Here is a 13,066-nt window from a genome sequence, read left to right on the forward strand (position 1 = left end):
AATCCATTCTGTAGCTGGTTTCTCTGCTACAGTAAATGGCAATATTTCCAGTTTTTCAATGCTCAGCACTCTATAGTCTGCTCCCCTTTGTGCCAGTTTGATCTGTTTATCAGTGAGATTGAATTCTGAAAACAGTGACGTAGTATTTATTAAACGGCAAGTAACAGCCTGAACAAAGGTTGTGCATCGTCCAGCCTAGTAGCATGATAGAACGTAGTTGCGACTGACCATGTTGCAGCATGACCAAGTCCTGTTCCATGATGTCTATCGCAGAAGACACTATGCTGTCCAATGAATATATCCTGGACGAGAGAGTCGTTAACCCATTGTCAACCACAGAGAGAGTTTTCTCTAAATTAATATGATCAATTTCTTGTATTCGTTGCAGTCTCTGCTTGCGTAATCTTCCATGCTTCATTATAAGCAGCATAAATACCGGCATATATAAAACGTTTTTGACGCGGTTTTCTTGGTCCTAGCAAGAATTCCCTAAGATCTGTGCCATCTTTAAGTAAAGATAAGTGTTGCTTTACATCCTTAAGTGTAGATCTTTGATGCATATCAAGGCAGAGATTCCCTACACTGTATGTTGTTACTATTCCAGGATGCTGTCTTTGAACATGTCTCCTGTCTGGCCTATTGAATGTGAAACCCTGTGTCTTGTTCAGGAAACAATCTTGACAGTTGTTTGTGTCTGTGGGCCAGATCAACCATTCATTCCAATCTGGATCTGTTCTGTTGTGATGCAAAATAGTATGCACGTCGACCTCCCCCTCTGAAGTGTTATCACTATCAGGTGTAGGTGTAGGTATGGGCTGTTTATTCATGTCTTTGATCTTGGCTAACCCAAGGCAAGACATACGTTGGACAGTGTCATTCAAAAACATAATTTGCTCAGGGATGATGCCGTCTCCAAATAAAGCTTCTACCCTTGTACTTGCCAATCTTTTGTATCCTAGACCGTTTTTGTCTCAATGTTGTCTTTCCAAAAGTCGAAACCTAGTTTAGACAGTTGGGCATAAAAGGCTGCAGAATAAATCTGTTTTGTATTGGCCAACATACTTTTCAGTCCTGTTTTGTTAACATTTCTAAAGTAAAATGATTCTGCATTTGATACATAGAATCCTGAAAAGTATGGAAATTTCATAGCAAATGTTCTAGAGCTACGCTTTGGTGGTGTAGGATAATGTTCCCATTGGTTGTACATTATTACATTTCTAGGATTTGCAGATTTGTGCAAGAAATGATTACCATAATGATTATAACAATACATTTGTTCATAGTGTGATGAACCGTCTAAATATTCATGATTTGTGAATACTTCAGACATTTCTAAGTCTGACATCATGTCCATGCACCACTGAGTACCCCTGGGCATAATGGATGAGAGCAAGGCAGACTGGGTGCAGGCCTATGGCAAAAAGCACACTACCTGGCTTCAAAATGGACCCTTGACCCCCACCCACATGGCCAGGCCCTGCCTGGACCAGGCCTCAAAATGGCTCCCACCCACATGGCCAGGCCCCAGCAACACCCCAAAAAGCAAAAAACACACACAAATCACCACAATCCAATGCCATCCATGCCCTAAATGATGTTTAAACTCAAGACACCCCACAGAAAGACTTGGTCCATGCACCACTGACTACCCCTGGGCCTACTGGCTAGTGTGGCTGTACAAGCACCCCAAAATAAAAAAAAAATCCACATATAACAATGAGCTATTCAATTCCATGACCTAAATTATATTTAAGTTCAATAAAACTCACAGAAACAGTTGTATCATGCACCCATGACTAACCCTGGGCCTACTGGATACTGTGCCTACCCACAATACATTTTTTTACAATTTTAAACATTGTAGTTGCAGCAACTGCAATGCCCCAAACAAACAACACCAACTTACTTGTAAAATCTCAAATCCAACAGTAATCCAAAAGTGATCCAAACAAAAAGTCCTCAAATACAAATATCCAGCAGCAGCCACAAAAAGTAATCGTTCCATCTCCAGATCCAAATGAAAAGTGACCACGACATAGACAAAGCACTGGGAGGAGCCTGCTGGACAGGAACAGGAAGTTGTAGACTCTGGGGCACTCCCACCCACCCAAAAATGGACTCCTTGCACAAAAAAGTGCAGCCAAATTTCAATCTGAGTTATTCTGATCCAAATCATCATTTTCAGAAGGTTTATGCTGCCTGCGGTAGATTTCTTGTGCAGAATTGCAATTTTTGCAAGTTCGGGAAAGTGAGCTGTTCAAATCTCCCGCCGGAAGTCAGCTGCGCGCCGCATCTACGTGTTCGCAATTGTTTACTCCCGCAATGCATGATCGCGGCCCTTATGACGCGTAGTCGCGTTCTCAAACTCTCGCAGTGCAAGATGGCAGGCCACTATGACGTATTCGCGGTCGAAAAGTCTCGCGCGATCACGCAGCCAGATCCAAAATGGCGCATCGCATGCAAACGGGGAGGAAAAACAACTCGGCAAACTCAGAATCACGGTAAGTCAACACCGCGCGTGCGAGATGGTATTTTTTAAGCGCGACCAAGCAAAAAAATCCGCCAGCTTGTGAATTGCACATTTTTTGACAATTTCTCGTGATTCGCGGACCACGAAATTGCCAAAAATTCGCAAAATCCACGAGCGGAACGGATTTTCAGCCCATACTTACACGGGAGAAACAGCTTGGAAAGTGAATGCAGGCAGGTCCTCCGGGGTTTTTGAGGTTGCCGGCCGCTGGACATGCTGGGTTTTCGCAGGAGCCGGTTCGAGGGGAAACAGGCCTGTAGGGCTGGGGCCAAGTCAGTGGGCGTTGTCCTCTTGTTAGCACTGCACGGCTTCTCATCCTTCTTCTTTACTTGTGGTTGCTGGATCTAAGGAAGGAAGGTTCGGGGGCCAACTAATGACTACATTAAGGGCGTTGACAGGTAGGTAAAGGGCAGGGACCAATGGGTCCCTTCCCTGGGGTGGGTACACCCCCTATTCTGCCACTCTCCAGTGGGAGGGGGGCAGGAGACTATCCCTAGTTGGCTGGGTCCCCCATCCTCAAGATGGCGGGGACTCGAGATTGTGCTACACCTTGCCTCCGCCACCTTAGGGGTGGAGTTGGCAGAGGTGGGCACACCTCTTTTCCTCATTTTATTTTCCTGTTGGTTCTCCTGCCCAAAGTGGGGAGTAGAACCAGTGGGGACCAGTTGCTGAGTACAGCAAGTGGTCTGGAGAGGCTCACAAAGGCAGTATGCCTTTGAAGCTTCTCCTTCGTGAACCCTGCCCATCCTGGGGGAGGAGGCTTGGCACCTCGTCCCAGGATGTACATTGTTTCAGGCCCCTGAGACCAGCAAGCTCTCGACCCAGGGATCCAGAAACATGTCAGATGGTGGCAGCCTAGGCAGCCACCCAGTCAGGTCACTAGGAGTTGGTCGAATTTCAGGGGGCATCTCTAAGATGCCCTCTGTTGTGCATTTTACATTAAATCCCACACTGGCATCAGTGTGGGTTTAATGTGCTGAGAAGTTTGTTACCAAACTTCCCAGTCTTCAGTGTAGCCATTATGGTGCTGTGGAGTTTGTAATGCCAAACTCCCAGCACCATATACTCTTAATGGCAGCACTGCACGTACAGTGCCCAGGAATGGACCTGGGTACTGTAGGGGTACAGGGCTCATGCACCTGTACCCTCACCACTGGCATAGGGAACCCAGCTAGAGGGGTGACTGATGTATGCCAGGGCAGTGTTTTATGGGCATGGCACACAGGGATGTGTGCCATGTTGACTCTTTACTTTGTTTTGCGCAAGACATGTTGCCTGCCAAGGCAGTGTGTGAGTGTCAGGGTACAGGGCTCTAAGGGTGGCACAATAAGTGCTGCAGCCCTTAGAGGTATTCCCTGATCACAGTGCCCTGGGTACATGTGTTACCACTTACCAGGGGCTGACCTGTGGCCAGAGATGCCAATAGGGTTCGTTTTTGGGGGTAGAACACAGGCCCTGGGAACCTGATTGGCAGGGACCCAGGGCACACCAAGGAAAAGTGCATCAGTAGTCTGGCAAAAAGTGTGGGGGTTACTTCAACAGAAACCCACTTTCCTCCAAACCTCCAAACCTGAGTTGGCAGTATTGAGTGATATTAGATAGAAACTTACCTTTTTCTGTTTTCCACTTCTGTTTCCATTATGAATCCGACTATCCAAGTCCTTCCTTTGGTGCTGCTACTTGACCTTGGTAGAATATTAAGTCTGTTGTTGCTGGAATTGAAGGTCAACTTCTTTTTTAGTTATTTATTAGCTGTGGACTTGTGTGTTTCTAAATTTCTCTTACACACAATTTATTTTATGTGTAATGCATGTGTGTTTATTTTTTCGCTTATTAAGTTAAGGTGGGTAGGCTTATCCAAATTCCTCAGTAAATAAGATGGTCTTCAATTTCCTCCTGAAAGGAAGTAGCATAGCTTCCCCAAGTAAGCTTTCTGTTAGCTCATTCCTGAGCTGGGGGATCACCACAGAGAAAGTCAGCCTCCCCCAGTAGCTCTGTTAAAGCGCGGACAGGTCAGCAAATTTATCCCGGATGAACGAAGACAACGACTAGGCACATAAGGCTTCAATCTGTATTTTATATAGCTGGGTGCAGCTCCATACTGAGCTTTGTGTGGAATGCACAGACCCTTAAACCTGACCCTCTGCTTAATCGGGAGCCAATGTAGCTGTTGTAGCAGGGGTGTGGCGCTAGTTCTTCTTGGCAGCTTAAAAATCAGCCTTGCCGAGTCGTTTAGTGTTGCCTGAAGTTTCCCCAGGAGTTTCTCTGGAAGTCCAATGTAGACTGCGTTGCCATAATCCAGGCATGACAAAATTAATGCAGACACAATGGTGCGCATAGTGGTAAATGACAGCAGGGGTACCAGTTTCCGAAATTGTTTCATCAAACTCACGCAGCTCCCCACAACCGCAGCTACCTGATTGTTCATTGTTAGCTTGGTATCTAACATGATACCCAAGCTCTTCACAACTGACACCGGTATCGGAGTGGTGCCAAACTCTTGCGGCCAAAAAAGGCTGGACCATTGGTTAGCCCCTGTGCAAAGGGCAAGCACCTCTGTCTTGTCTGGATTTAACCTAAGTGAATTGAGGGTCATCCAGTTCATAGGGAACAGGAGGATGTTCTGTACATTCAGGTGTGCCTGAGCAGAATTGTCAATGCACAGAATTAGCTGGGTATCGCCGGCATAATAAAACACCTGACAGTCCAGTGTTGCCAACGCTTCTACCAGTGGCTAAAGATAGATATTAAAAAGCAATGGTGACAATGCCAAGCCCTGCCATTCCCCACACGGCAAACCGCCATACCTGGATGTACAGTCGCCCAGTTGGACTTTTTGGGACCGATGCTCCAGGAAGGAGATAATCCATTTGAGAGGTGTCCCAGTAACTCCCAGCCGTCGAACACGGGTCACCATCTGTGCATGGTTCACCGTGTCAAATGTGGCTGAGAGGTCCAAAAGGATCAGTGCAAAGGGGTTTTTCTTATCAGCTGTGAGCCTTAGCTCATCCAGCACCGCAATCATCACCAGCTCAGTGCTGGTATGATCCCTGAATCCACCTTGCCGGACATGTAGAACTGGTGATCTTCCAGGAAGGAAGAGAACACTCGGAGCACTTGTTGTTCAAGAACATCTAAATGAAGTGTCCCTCATGGCCACCTGGGTTACTTACACCCACCTGATATGCCTTCCCAAGAACGAAGAGTCGGTCAGACAGTAGTGAATACAAACATACATTTATTCTCAATACTCTTCAGAGGAGTCCAATCTTACCTGCACCCTATGATTTCTGCCAAGGGACTAGCACCCCAACAGTCTACAGTGAGTAATCTTTCCTCCCGAGAAGCCTCCAACAACGCCCACATGGAAAACTAGCGGTCTGTACAGTAGGATGAGCTACCACCTGCCAGATGGGTACATGTTGTCTATGATTCAAGGCTGGGTCTCAGTGTCTCCTAACGTGGGAGCAGAAACTACACACTAGGATAGATATGCGAGGGTGGAATGGTCTGTTCATTAGTGAGTCAAGAAACAGCCTTGAACAGAAGAAAAAACAATAACGAAGTACAGTTATCTTCCGAGGCAAGCAATACTGAATAATGAGGCCTAGTTTGGGCACAGCCTTAGCAGTCTAATAGCCTTTACGAAATACAAAATGGAGTCACATTCGCTAACTGAAGCTCTGCACTTTACAGGGATAACTCAGTGGGTTTCACAACGTGAATACTAATGGCGTACATTTAGCCACACACTGCTAACCTAATATAGCATGAAACAAGTGTTTTGCAAGGATGGGATTTTCAAACCTAACAGACCCTCTTTCAGCATGGGTGGCTAACTGCTTTATTCGGCTATCCACTCAATATTCGAAGATGCCCTCATTGATAAGCATGATGTCCTGATATCCTGCATCATCATTAAGCATGAGCGTAAAATCCGTTCCGCTCGCGGATTTTCGGCAAATTCGCAATCCGCGAACTCTCGCAAACTTGCCGAAAATTCGTAAAATCCGTGCGAAGCGGATTTTTTGCTTGGTCGCACTTGCCAACTAGAATACTATACAATTTCGCGGGAGTAAACACTTGCGAACACGTAGATGCGGCGGCAGCGACAATCTCGCAATTGCGAGATTGCAAAATTTGCAATTTCGCACAAGAAATCCACCAGCAGGCAGCATAAACCTTGAAAATTATGATTTTTATCAGAATAACTCCTCAGGTTGACATTTGCCTGCACTTTTTCTTTGCAAGGAGTCCATTTTGGGGGGGGGTGGGAGGAAGGAAGTGCCCCACAGTCTCCAACTTCCTGTTCCTGTCCAGCAGGCTCCTCCCAGTGCTTTCTTCATGTGCTGGTCACTTTGATTTGGATCTTGACCTGGAAGGATTACTTTTTGTGGATGCTGCTGGATATTTGGATTTTTGCAAAACTGAAAGCACTCAGCAGGTGCAAAAGTTCAATCTTATCCTTAGTAACCATTCCCTGTAGTGCTTCCTTCGGGGCCCCTTCAGAGTTCAGTTGCCTACTTGCAACTATTCTATGACCCTGCTCTGACCCTCACAGCAGGCTCAGAGAATAGCTACAAGTAGGCCACAAAGGTCCTGTGAAAAAAAATTGCACTGCAACAGAAAGCAAATTACAGATAAGGAAGCAGGTGCTAGCCAGACTGGAAGTTTAAATTCAGTGACACATTAATCAACCCCAAATTAATTCATGTCAGTTGAAGCAGGGCAGGTGTGCTTGCTTTTTTTCACCCCCATAATCTACAGTGATAAACCAACCAGAGGGTGGCAGTGATGTACCAGAGGGTGGCATGGGTGTACCAGAGGGTGGCAGTGGTGAAACAGAGTGTGCTGTGAACCTGTGATGATGAACCAGACGTAGAAACAACATAGTCGCGGCCGAGCCGACAAGTAAGTTCGGAATTGCGAACTGGTACACAACCCTCGCGAACTGGCAGAAACCCTTGCGAACACAAAAAAAAAATCCGCAAATTCGCGAGAGTTCACGGATTTTGCAGGTTGCGAATCCGTAAATACGCAAGTTCGCGGATTGCCAATTCGCAAAATCCGCCCATGCTTAATCATCATAGTAAAGACCTTGTTATCCTATCTTGGCAGCTTAGGGATAGGGGTGAGTTTATTCACACCTTAGTTGCAACAGGCTGGAAGGCAAATAATGCATAAGCAACATGTAAAGATCACACCTGTGATAACTATCAGGACAAGTAATATCTTCCAACCCCATGATGTCAGCAGACCCCAGAGCCACCCTGTGAGGGGCCATGAACCATTATCCTAGTAAATGTCTGAAGCAAGTCTGTGTAATTCCTGTATTGCGGAGCACACATTAGGGGTGCTATCAGGAATGTACACGCAGCAGCTGCTGCTGATGATGCGACAAGCTCCGCCCCTATCAATAAGAATAACGTCTACAAAACATCCGATTTTGAAGAGCAATGAGCCTCGTAGCCTGAAGCTCGACTGTAATATTAGTCAGTATACCTGCAGTGGTATTAATAACCCGCTCAACTACACTAGCAAGTCGACTAATATTGCGACTATTGTACATGGGACCCCAGAACGGCAGAAGGCCTTCATTATTTCAGTAAATTGTTTTAGGGAGGTATCTGTCTGGTCAATATCGTCTGGATTGACAACCCTCTTCACTCGTTGCACATGGAGATTCCTGCCCTGCAGCTTATGATCTTTGTGATAATTGGGCGGAGCAATGTAAACGAGAGGTAAGAGGAAGGAAACATAACACTGGCCTGACCAGCCCCTGGGAAGCCATGTATAAGCCTGCTCCCAACAGATGAAGTATACATTCCGAAGTGTAAGCAGAGGTGGGCTACTAGTAGTGTTTAATCGGTATGTGTAGTTACAACGGCTCTGTCCTACTGAATTGTTCCCTGATCCTTCAACACAGAAACTAGCTGTTGCATTGATTACAGGGACGGGCATGGCTTTGTCTTCAGTAATATTTTGTTCCTGGAAACATTTAAAGTATTCGGTAACATTAAATCCCTGACAATCTAGCATCTCATTTTGTAACCAAGTGACATTATCATTAGCTTAAAAAATGTTTATGCAAGCATCTGGGTGCACGGTACCCTCCTTTCCATTTGCTCCAGGTGTATATCCCTGGTGTACCACTATAAACTCCAATACTGCTTCATAGTCAGCTTCTGCCTTTTTCATGGTGTCAGCATGATAGCGCATGTATACCAAAGAAAGCAGTTAAAACCGGCTTCACAGCTACCCAAATATGACAGGGGCAATGACACCAACAAATAATTTTTGTGCATAACTGAGGCAAGTGAAACACAACCCAAAAATTCCTGGCATTAGAGGTACTGTGTACCTGATGAAGCATCTGGACAAAAGTGTTCTGGTCATAAGTCTGTCTATGTCTCTCTTTATGGGGGGCCAGTGTAACAAACGAATGCTCAGGTGGACCCGAGGTAGTCCCTATCAAGATGTGCACAGGATGTTGCTCTTCTAAATACCAGACCACCTCAAATAGGGTTATCATTACTACGAGAAGGAACACTACCACCACTACCCTACTCCCAGTAGACCAGCTAGACCACCCAGGAATATTCTGATGTAATGGAGGGGCTACTAAGGGCTGCTCCTCCCTCGTGACTGCACAACCAAATGGGTACATAGAAAGAACCTTAGAAATTGGAGCTACAAAAATACAATCGACCAGAGGGGCACAAATCACCCAGCATCAGTTCAGAGCCTCGCTAGTAGGCTCCTATTGTTCATCAACAACGGTGCTATGAAGCACTCCCACGGAGGAGCTGCGCGATCGCAGTCCTTGCTGGAAAACAAATCCTCTTCTTTCAGGATAGGGCACACTCCTTCCTGGGCAAATACCCTCAACAATCCTGTCCAGTGTCCAGGGCAGTGCACCAGTGAAGCTCACTCTAATCTAATACAGGCACCTTAGGCACCGTATCTCCATCCTAAGCTCAAGTCCTTCCATAACTCCTGGACTGTCAAACTGGGCACTGTCCTTCCGTCGGGGCTGCAAAGTGTACCTTTTCAACCACAGGCACTTCTTCATCAACAAAAAGGGGAAGAAATTCGGGCTCAGCAGGGCAGTGAGACTCATGTGTTGGTGCACGGGAAGCAGGAGCATCCGGGGTGGCCTTCATCTTGGGGGGGGGGACCGCCTCAAGGAGGGCTGTGTCACTTTCCTCATCTGAGTGCGTCCACCACAATCGGGCTTCAGAGAAAGGAACAAAGCGGGGAACTCGCTCCCCTTCTTGATCTGCCATGCCTTCCAGGACAACAATGATCATACAGAAGCGGTAGAGGTATCTTTTTGACATGTGATCCATGAACCCAGTGCTTTCTGCCTTCAACCTTCACGGCTGTGTGGGTGGTGAGGAGGACGAGGCAGGCCCTTTCCACCTCAGCTCCAAGCAGTGTTTCCACTGGAAATTCTTGACAAGCACAAAGTCGCCGGGCTGTATCTGAATCCCGGGCCCCTCTGGTACTGGTTGCAGCATGGCGTGAATCTGCTGGTGAAGAGAATGAAGATCTTTAGACAATTGATACAGATAATCTACAAGCAGGGTGTACTCCATCTCAGAAAAGCGCTTGGGTCTTGGAACGCCCCAGATTTTAGCAGGGCATCAGAAGACTACTTTGTACGGGGACAACCCTGTTCTAGAATGCGCTGTCTCCTTGGTAGATAATGAAGCGAAAGGTAATGCATCTGGCCATCGTAATCCTGTGCTTTCTTGGATCTTTTGTAGTTTCAGTTGGAGAGTACCATTGTACTTCTCAGACAGGCCTGCTGACTGGGGGTGGTTCGCTGCATGAAACTTCTGCTTAATATGCAAACCCTTGTACACCAATTTAATTGAAGTGACTTCCGTTGTCACTCCAAATCACATGTGGCAATCCGTAGCGCGGGAAGAACTCTTTTAGGAGTGCCTTCGCCATGGCCGTGTTCTCCTTACTGGGGTAAGCCTCAATCCATTTACTGAATGCACAAATCACTTCCAGTACATACCTTAAGTTGTTTACCCTTTTCATTTTGATGAAATCCATCTGGAGAATCTCGAAAGGGAAGTAAGGCGGTGCAATGTTACCTGCAGGTGTAGGAGTGCCTGACCCAGGATTATGCTTTAAACAAACAATGCAGTGTGTCACTAGGTGTGTGGCTCCCTTAGAGATATTATCGTTCTGCCATACTGGGTCCAGTTGCTTGCATATTTCTTTGGCACCAATATGTACAGGACCGTGGGCCATGATCACAACAGGGAGCACATATGCATTTGGAGGCAACCACCTTTGTTTCCCTGACAAGTCAGTCCAACACCCATCCTCGTCCAGACGCCCTGTCCTTTCTTCCCACATTGCCAGTTCATCTACTGTCGCCTCCCTCTGTATTTCCCTGACATTCTCTAATGTGTTCTCAAACAACCCATTGTCTGGAACCCATCTAGCGGGACCTGCCACAAACATCTTTTTCATCTTTGATCAAGCTGTTTCCTTAGCTGTTTGGTCTGCAAACGCATTTCCCCTCCAACATTGTCAGTGATGGCTTTGTGAGCGCTGCATTTTATTATTGCCAGCTTATCAGGAAGTGTCAATGCAGATAGCAGTCTAAGTATCAATGGGGCATGCTGTATTCTCAGCCCATGCAAGGCCAAAAGCCCGCTCTCTGCACAGAGGTGCCCAAAGATATGATCCACCCCAAAGGCATACTGGCTGTCGGTGTAGTCCCTCACTCAACTCGCAAGCCCTAAAGAGGGAAACTAGGGATTCGGGATGCCTCGACTACAGTGTGTAACGTTGCTATTGTATAAGCTGCAGTGGTAGTGCCATCTGGTAGCTTGAAACAAGAGCCATCGACATATAGTTCCCTTTGGGGTCAGATAAAGGAACATCAGTTAGGTCTACCTGTCCCTTCGTTTCTTCCTCAGTCTGAAATAAAAAATCACAGACATTGGTGTCCTTTTCTTCCAAAGGGAGGGGTAGTAACGTGGGTGAGTTCAGAGTGGCACATCGTTTGATGGTAATGTGCGGAGCAAACAATGTTAGCTCATATCCAGTGAGATGAGCACTAGTACGGTGCCCCATCTTTGTCTTGTTCAAAAGCGTGTCCACAGCATGGGGGACCATTACTGTGAGATCAGTATCAAGGGCAGCCCCTATTTGACTTTGTGACACTGCACTGGAGTGATGAGTGCCAGAGTGCCCGTCCCGCCGGAGGTATCATGGAGGAGCTCATTGTCGCCGGAGATTGCGGCGGAAATTGCTGAGCGTCACTGTGGTCCGTATGGTGAATTGGGACATGACGAGGTCCGGTGGGGCCCATACTGCCGGTGAAGGCAGCTGGCTGATGCGCTCTCCCCGACTTTTATCCCAGAGTCCCGGATGCTCCTGCATGCTTCCGCTTCATTCTTCATTCAATCTGCCTGGAGAGTTTGCACGCTTCCGTGATCGGAGGGCTTGTTGCGCTGACCTGATACATTGTGGAAGCTACCCTTCGCAGAAAGAAGAATGCCTGGCAGGCTCTTTCTGCTCTGAATTGCCTGCAGCTGATGCCTTGACTGAGGAAGAGAGGCATTAGTCCTTACTAGTTTCCTTTTGTCCGGGTGCAGAGGAGTGTCGCCTCCACCCGGTGTTCACCCCGGACTGGGTAAGTGTTTTTACCTTAACCTTCCCTGCAACAATAGCGGCTCAATGTGAACTTTGAGCTGTGAGCAGATCCCTGGGGCAGTGATGATCGCATTAGCCGGACTATTTGACTTTGCTCTGGGGACTCTTTAGTTGGCCTTCATGCCTGATCTCTGAGGCCTGCATTGATTGCACCCATTCTGTTCGCTCATTTCCTGGGACTGCTCCCTGGCATCCATTTTGTGTCCCCTGGGCTTGAAGACCCCTACCGATCCCTATGCTCGGCTGGGCATAGAAATAGAAATGGACTGCTCCACTCTCTTCCTTGGTGGCCATCTTGGATTGGGTTTGTGTTCATTCTCTCACACCTGCTCAGACCATAGAATCTGATACAGGCTGACTGCCTCCACTCCCTGCTTATGGGAATTTTACTGGAGTTGGCTTGTGGACATTGTCTCCTCCCAATATGGCAGGCATTGAAAAGTGCTGATACACCCCCTGCATTTGGAATGTCCTCCTGGATTGGGCCAAATGATGCTTATTGTAAAAGCATGGTTGGTGGGGCCCTGATCTCTTTTGAGTTTAGGGTATCCACTGCTATAAATGTGTTATACTGCAGTTAATATGGCACTTTAGAGTTTATTGTATGTACTGCATATAATTGTATGATAACTACCACCCCAGCCTACTGCTTGATTCCTGATTGCAATTCAGCATTTCTACCATTCAACCATGCGCCCGCCTAACCCCACCCGGAACTCAAATCTCGTGCGTTACGGACCCAACTCCTGGTCCATTAACTACCCAGACAAAATGACCAGTAATGCAAAAAAGAACTTTGAGCACAGTACTCTAAAACAACACCCGGAAACACTCATTGTAGATAACTACCAC

The sequence above is a fragment of the Lissotriton helveticus genome, chromosome 9 (assembly GCF_964261635.1).
Source record: "Lissotriton helveticus chromosome 9, aLisHel1.1, whole genome shotgun sequence".
Taxonomy (NCBI): domain Eukaryota; kingdom Metazoa; phylum Chordata; class Amphibia; order Caudata; family Salamandridae; genus Lissotriton; species Lissotriton helveticus.